Source organism: Pristiophorus japonicus, unplaced genomic scaffold (assembly GCF_044704955.1).
Source record: "Pristiophorus japonicus isolate sPriJap1 unplaced genomic scaffold, sPriJap1.hap1 HAP1_SCAFFOLD_147, whole genome shotgun sequence".
NCBI lineage: Eukaryota > Metazoa > Chordata > Chondrichthyes > Pristiophoridae > Pristiophorus > Pristiophorus japonicus.
The window spans coordinates 287,213-295,873 of record NW_027251144.1 but is presented as its reverse complement, the minus strand read 5'-3'; the positions used below and the strand labels follow the sequence as shown (position 1 = coordinate 295,873).

The following is an 8,661-nucleotide window of genomic DNA, read 5'->3' as shown; positions in this document are numbered from 1 at the left end:
ACATGTGATGAAGTTTTATCCCTATCTCATTTACACGCTGTATGAGAATGGTTTAAAATTGTAAGTGTTTATGAGTCAGTTGTAAAACCATTGATTGTGTGTGTGTCTATTCTTGATAGGAGGAGCACTTGAGACCGCAGTTCCAGTTCTATATATGTATCAATAGAATCAATTTCCACCAGTTTCGTTAAACCCAATAACATAATTTATTTCTAATGGGCTGGATGGAGGAACATGATCCATGTAAAAAATTGTTATCGTTTTACTTGAACTGAATGCTCATAAAATATTGGAGTGGGAACTAATTGGATAACAGCACTGCTGGCAACATTTGCGGAATAGATTCGTGCAGCCAAAACGCACAATGACAACCTGGGACTGTGCGGTACCGAATACTCGGGGAAAAACAGTTAAATACTTCGTCCCTGGGTGGGCTCGAACCACCAACCTTTCGGTTAACAGCCGAACGCGCTAACCCATTGCGCCACAGAGACTGATGGACATATAAGGTGCAAGACATCCAAAACCAGGGTGTCAGTCAGTTAAAGCTTCAGATTGCTCTGACCGGTATGGAACTTGTCCACTCTCAGTTGTACTTTTCCCAAATAAATGGAGGGACATTCCTTGTGGATGCGTGGAAGCAGTCTGGTTCCGCACACTGCAGACACTTCCATGTCACCACCAACCAGCTCTCCCACAACCGGTGTGATCTAGCTTCCAGCCTTCCAGTGCCTTGTCTGTGACAAAGTATTCTGATTGTCTCGAAGCCGGTATTAGGTTTGAATTTCTTTTCAGCTCCTGACTGCGGATATTCCTGTGATTCAACGGGAACTAAATGCAGACAGGGACAGTTGGATTCACCATTTCTTTGCTTGGTGAAATTTCAAAGATTGAAAGCGACACACATCAACCCCAAACCTCCCGTAAGATGGATGCCCAGTTGCTGTTTCAAGCTTGAATGCAGGTACAAGCAGAACTTATTCAAAGAAAGTCCAAGTCCCTGAGATGCCTGATTATTTGCACCAAACTCTTTGCAAAGAGTTGAGGTTCATGTTTGGTGATCTGGGCACATCTTTCCCCAAACTACAACACTTCAAACAGAACTCAATGGCTGTAAAGCGCTTTGGGGCGTCATGAGTTCCTGATATGCAAGTCCTTCTTTGCAAAAGTTCGATGCAATTTCAAAATATGCGAGCAATATCAGGGCTCCTCTCGGACCCCTCGTAAATTTCAATGAACAACTCCAAAGGGAAATCACAGCCCGAGACCAACGAGCCAACTGTTTGACAAACGTGAAGATAAGGTGTAACCATGATCAAAGCATTTTTTTGTGTGTCGCTATTCAGAACATAAGAACTTAAGAAGGAGGAGCAGGAGTAGGCCGTATGGCCCCTCGAGCCTGCTCCGCCATTTAATATGATCATGGCTGATCCGATCATGGACTCAAGTCCACATCCCTGCCCGTTCCCCATAAGCCTTATTCCCTTATCAGTGAAGAAGCTATCTCTGTCTTAAACTTATTTAATGTCGTGGCTTTCTCAGCTCTCTGAGGCAGTGAGTTTGACAGATTTACAACCCTCTGAGAGAAGAAATTCCTCCTCATCACAGATTTAAATGGGCGGCCCCTTATTCTGAGATTATGCCCCCAAGTTCTAGTCTCCCCTATCAGTGGAACCATCCTCTCTGCATCCACCTTATCAAGCTCCCTCATTACCTTATACGTTTCGATAAGATCACCTCTCATTCTTCTGAATTCCAATGAGTAGAGGCCCAACCTACTCAACCTTTTCTCATAAGTCGACCGCTCATCTCCAGAGTCAACCCAGTGAACCTTCTCTGAACTGCCTCCAAAGCAAGTATATCCTTTAGTAAATATTGTAAGTGTTTGTGATCCTCGCCCAATTGCCAGACTGACGGTTTGAATCGCCCCCACCTTACGAAAGTTCTAGATCCGGGAATTATTATTCAGAGTGTAAATTAAATGAGTCATGGAAAGGGATGCTTCAGTGATAAATCGTAGTATATTTATTTGGTCTAACATACACTGTCTAAAACATGCACTGCTAAACGAAATCACTGTCTCTGTGGAGAATAAAATCCCGCTTACAAACAACATACATACAGTACAGAAATGAACCTAGTAACACGCTGTAATTCCCTGGTGGATTCTAACACCACCCCTACCAATGAATTACCCTCCCCAGAATAGCTCTGAAAAGCTTCACTTCTGAGAAAACCATGAGCCCTTACCCAGCTGGCCTGGGATATCTGGTTACTGGCTTGGGACACTCGCGACCATGTTCACCACCACACACAGCCCGTTTTCTTGCTCAGCTCAGCTGTGGGAAGTCACTGCCTGGTCTTCAGTCTCGGTGGCTTCTTCTGCAGTACTGCGGCCCCTTCCTCTGCTACATCGATCGGTGGAGCGAGAGCGAGAGGGAGAGGGGGCTCTCTCTCGACACAAGCTGCAAGCTGCAAGCTCCAAGCTTCACACCAATCTCCAAGCTAAAAATAAAGTGGAAAGGACCCTGTCTTTCTGGGAGTCTTGCTACCCCTATCTTTCCCGCCAATCTTTAAAACCCCTTTGTTTCTAAGCACGGGTACTTAGTCAGTGATGGGCCATCCCACCCATGCATTGGGCTGATGGCCCTTAGTCTGGGCATCTCTCTGAGCCTTTGTGTTGGGAAAGACCCAGCTCCTCTTCCTGGCCGACAGCTCTTTTGTCAATGGATGACTGACAGGTCTTTTGTCCCAGCTAACTGCCAGCGGTCTCTGGAGTTTGAACAAAACCAAATTTTTTACATATCTGCGCAGGGTGTCCCCAGCACAGGGAAAATAGTCTCAGAAAAATAAAATCCACAAAATATTCTCGACTGAGTCCATTCTTTAAACAGAAACTTTGTGATCTCTTCATTCTGCTCTGCTAATTATCGATCTTGCCACGTAAAAAGTGCATTGGCATTGCAATGCATTAATGTAAAATTAATGAAAAGAAAATGCAACGTTTTGTCGAGTGCAAAACATGCAGTGCCTGCATTTCAAAAAGCATTGCTTTTATTCATCCTGCGGAATGCATATTGCACAGATAATCTCAGCACACATTGTGCAGGCAAAGGCAGCATTCGACAACAAAGTGATTTGTCCTCCGCTGATTTGTAGCAGATAACTGACGATTGAGTACACAATTTGACAACTAGACTTGTAGATCAAGCATCAATGAAAAAGGCAACAAAACTGCCCACCAGCACCAGGTGTCTTTCACTTGTTTGTCCCAAATTTTCAGCAGCTGGGACAACAAGAATTTAGGTTTCACTGAGATTTGAACTCAAATCACTAGATTTAAAGTCAATAGGGCTCAACATTACACCATGGAACCAACTATTCCAAAACATTTGAAACATACTTCGTCACAGACAAGGCACTGGAAGGCTGGAAGGTAGATCACACCGGTTGTGGGAGAGCTGGTTGGTGGTGACATGGAAGTGTCTGCAGTGTGCGGGACCAGACTGCTTCCACACATCCACAATGAATGTCCCACCCTTTACTTGGGAAAAGTACAACTGAGAGTGGATAAGTTCCATCCCGGTCGGAGCAATCTGAAGCTTTAACTGACTGACACCCTGGTTTTGCATGTCTTGCAGTGTGTATCTGTGGCGCAATGGTTTAGTGCATTCGGCTGGTAACTGAAAGGTGGGTAATCCAAACCCATCTCCGGGCGAAGCCTTTTAATGTTTTTCCCCGAGGATTCGGTGCCGCACAATTCCGGGTTGTCATTGTGCATTTTGGCTTCACGAATATATTCCGCAAACATTGCAAGCTTTGCTGTTATCCAGTGAGTTCCCACTCCAATACTTTCATGAACATTCAGCACAAGTAAAACGATAACAATTTTTTACATGGATCATGTTCCTCCATCCAGTCCAACGTAAATAAATTATGTTATTGAGTTTAAAGGAACTGGTGAAAATTGATTCTATTGATGCATATATCGAACTGGAACTTCGGTCTCAAGTGCTCCTCCTATCAAGAATAGACACACACACAATCAATGGTTTTACAACTGAGTCATAAACACTTACAATTTCTCATACAGCATGTAAATGAGATAGGGATAAAAATTCATCACATGTAAAGAGAAAATGAATGATTAAAGATACTACTGTCCCTCAGTAACTATATTATTATTTATTTCATCCTGAAAAAGGTTATCGGTTATTTAACGGTGATTAAATGAATTCTTATTTTTTCATATTAGCTGCATGTCGTCAATTTTATAAGGTTTTGAATTGAAAAAAGCTGTTACAGAAGTTACCGCCCTGACCTGGAATCGAAGCTGTGTTTCGGTGGCAGAAGGAGTGGTTTTACCCAAACATTTAAAGGTGATTTGAAAGAATCACGTGAAGTTAAATTCAGATCAACGTTACGATGTGTTTCGGTGTGAAACAAGTGGATTAAAAAGGACAATAATGACACGAAGCATTACGATGCAGCGATGCAGCAATGCAGCGTTCCCTGGTGGTCCAGTGATTAGGATTCGGCGCTCTCACCACCGCGGCCCTGGGTCGATTTCCGGCCAGGGAAATTGCACTTCCATCAAAATTAAAACCTTAGAAGAAAGAGTTACATGCATCTCATGTGGAAAAAAAGATTCATTGATTTAAACATAATTAATGAATCCATTGTAGAACTTCAATCATTTAATTTGCCCTGAGTATGTGAGGAACTTTTATCCCGACCTCATTGTATTTTAGGAGCATGGTCCAGCCCCGGTATCTCCACCTGTGAAAGTAGGAAACTGCTGGAAATACACAACAGGACGGGTAGCCTTTGACAAACAATTAAACCCAGGTTACAGACTCTCTTCTTTCCCGTGTCCTTTGCGGGACACTTGTTCCTCTTTAATTTTACAGGCTGACTGAGTTCACTAACCGCGGGGAGAGAGTAGGTGCCTCCGCGGCCCCACTGTGCTAACATGGAAGATAACACGATGGGGATGTGGGGTGTTGGGTGGGGATCAGTGACATGTTTGTGTAAAGGGCAGCGGAGGAGAAGGATTGACAGCTGTCAGTGAGGGACAGAAGTTGTTTAAGGTGAGCCAACACATTCCCGATCAGCACAGAAGGCATTCACTGGTCAGCTGCCCTCTGCTGTACTTCTGGTCAGAGCGGTTTCTGCAGTGGAGCCGTTATCACATTTGCTTTCCACGTGAAAGGATCCCGTGCAGGAAGATTATGTTTAAACTTGCTGTGGATGAACAGTCATGGGCGAGTTTATTCTCCTGTCAAAAGAGCGACAGTGGCTTTTCCCTTATTCTTTAATTGCTCTTTATTTCACTTCACTAAATAGATATATTTGAGTGAGAGAAATTGTTCCAGAGTGTCGCACACTTCGTCTTTTGTTCCCTTTTAAACACATAAAATGAGGCCGGGGGAATAAATCCAGAAAACAAAGCCGAGGGATATAGAGAAGAGGAAGAGAGAAGGGGAAATACTGCCTCTACCCAGAACTAATGCAGAAACTCCTCTGCTGCGCTCGGGGTGGCCACCCGCAGCCTGGATACACTAACGTCCCAACAGTTCATTGATTGTCGGAGTGGGACCGTGCGGCGCTTCAGAAGTCAGGTCGAAAAAGCAAAGTCACTGATTCAGTCCCATGTGCTTCTCTGACTGACACCGGGGAAACGGTGAGACAGATTTTGGAGCATAGATCTGGTTATTGTGAAACAGCAAAGAAAATATGAAGTCTGGAATTAAATTATTGAATGTGTATCCTGCTCGTTTCGTGGTTAGGCATTCACAGAGGGAGCCCGAGTTCGGATAGTAACTTTTTAATTCAAACTTTTTTCAAATAATTACATGCAATTCACTAAACTCTGTGGGAGGTGGGGTGATTAAAACATCACCGATCGGAAAGGAATTGTCCGCGGGAAGCCTCCAACCGGAATTTTTGGGCCAATATTCCCAACTGGATTGTTTTGCAGACTTACAGTTAATACTTCAATAACTGAACTGCAATAATTTCAGGCGCTTTCATCATAGATGATATTTTACACCCTATCTGACTTAACACACTCTGAATTTTTGAAATTGGTTTCAAATGTTCATTGCTCAGAAGTCAAGGAACGTGGGGTACTTTTTTCAATTTATTTCATAGCAAATATATTCTAAAATGATGTTTCTGCCCAGGCTCGAACCGGGGTTTTTTCGTGTGTGAGACAAACATGATAACCACTCCACTACAGAAATCACTGCTAAACTTAGTGCCCAGAGAGAAGTGTTAAGCCAGAAGGTGTAATTCTGAATCCCTTTCTGTGAAAAAATCTTTTCACAAACATTTCTCTGACCGAAGCTGCACAAGTCAAAAATGTTCCTTTCAAAGTCGTCAAACTCCCAAATTAACGCACCCCCCGAATCTTCTGGATGAGAAAGCTCTAATTGTGCCGACTCAAACCATAAATCTGACTTTACTCACCCTGTATTTTAGGAGATTGGTTTAAAATGTTCATTGCTCATAAGACACGGAACCTGGGGCTACTTTTGTTCAATGTATTTCACAGCAAATATATTCTAAAATAAAGCACGCGCCCAGGCTCAAACCAGTGACATTTCATGTGGGAGGTGAACATGATAACGGCTACACTACGAAAACCTTTCCTGAAACCAGCCCCCGGTTCGTCATTTGTACCACAATTAAACCCAATGAGATCGGGATAAAAGTTCCTCACATGCTCATGGCAAAATAAATGGAAAAAGATTTACAAAATAATTTATGTATTAATTAATGATGTTCAAGTCAATGATTCTTATTTTTTATACATGATTTGCATATAGATCTGTAAAATAAATGAACTCTTTTTTTTATAAGGTTTTGAATTAAAAGTACAACTTCCCAGGGTGGGAATTGAATCCAGGACACAACGTTGAGAGTATTGAATCCTTACCACTCGACAACCAGGGACGGACAGACCGTTTTACTGCTGCATCATTATAGTTCATGACATTATTGTCATTTTCAGTTCACTTGATTCACACCGAAAAAGATTGTAACTGTTGTGTATGTGTGATGTCTGTAACACTGCTATGCAACACTGAATGTACTCTTACACTGTGCACACCTTACCTACACCAGAGGATGCTGCTGCTTGAGACCGAAAGGTTACCTGCAACCCAGTATGTAAAGCAGCTCACAGCTTGGTGTCCTCACTCGAGGAGCTTCAAATAAATGACTACAGGTCTCCACAGTTTAAGTATCATACATTGCCTCGTGGAGGCATTACTAAAGGTGACTACATACACTACAGTAAACGCCACTTGAAATCACATTCAAATGATTCACTGAATCCACCCCTTGTACCACCGCAACATAGGTTCGATTCTTGGTCAGGGAGATAATATTTACAACAGTTTTCAAACTAATAGCCCTATATAAATGTCAACATGCAGCTAATGTGAAAAAATTAATTCATTTAATCATGTTCAATGAACCGATAACTTTCTTTTGCAGAATTAAAGAAATGATAATATGGTTACTGAGGGATAGTGGTACATAAGAATATAAGAACATAAAAATTAGGAACAGGAGTCGGCCATCTAGCCCCTCGAGCCTGCTCCGCCATTCAACAAGATCATGGCTGATCTGGCCGTGGACTCAGCTCCACTTATCCGCCCGCTCCTCATAACCCTTAATTCCCTTATTGGTTAAAAATCTATCGATCTGTGGCTTGAATACATTCAATGCGCTAGCCTCAACTGCTTTCTTGGGCAGAGAATTCCACAGATTCACAACCCTCTGGGAGAAGGAATTCCTTCTCAACTTGGTTTTAAATTGGCTCCCCCGCATTTTGAGGCTGTGCCCCCAAGTTCTAGTCTCCCCGACCAGTGGAAACAATCTATCTGCCTCTATCTTGTCTATCCTTTTCATTATTTTAAATGTTTCTACAAGATCACCCCTCATCCTTCTGAACTCCAACGAGTCAAGACCCAGTCTACTCAATCTATCATCATAAGGTAACCCACTCAACTCCGGAATCAGCAGAGTGAATTGTCTCTGTACCCCCTCCAAAGCTAGTATATCCTTCCTTAAGTAAGGTGACCAAAACTGCACGCAGTACTCCAGGTGCGGCCTCACCAATACCCTATACAGTTGCAGCAGGACCTCGCTGCTTTTGTACTCCATGCCTCTCGCAATGAAGGCCAACATTCCATTCGCCTACCTGATTACCTGTTGCATCTGCAAACTAACTTTTTGGGATTCATGCACAAGGATCCCCATGTCCCTCTGCACCGCAGCATGTTGCAATTTCTCCCCATTCAAATAATATTCCCTTTTTACTGTTTTTTTTTCCCAAGGTGGATGACCTCACACTTTCCGACATTGTATTCCATCTGCCAAACCTTAGCCCATTCATTTAACCTATCTAAATCTCTTTGCAGCCTCTCTGTCCTCTACACAACCTGCTTTCCGACTAATCTTTGTGTCATCTGCAAATTTTGTTGCACTACACTCTGTCCCCTCTTCCAGGTCATCTATGTATATTGTGAACAGTTGTGGTCCCAGCACCGAGCCCTGTGGCACACCACTAACCACCGATTTCCAACCCGAAAAGGGCCCATTTATCCCGACTCTCTGCTTTCTGTTAGCTAGCCAATTCTCTATCCATGC

The 8,661-nt window shown here is 43.1% G+C and overlaps 1 non-coding gene across 1 annotated transcript; it reads right to left on the bottom strand.

Annotated features, from left to right (window-relative positions):
* Positions 1 to 420: 420 nt before the first annotated feature.
* Positions 421 to 494, bottom strand: trnan-guu (transfer RNA asparagine (anticodon GUU)). Its single transcript has one exon. It is a non-coding gene; the product is annotated as a tRNA-Asn (tRNA).
* Between the last annotated feature and the right edge of the window lie 8,167 nt (positions 495 to 8,661).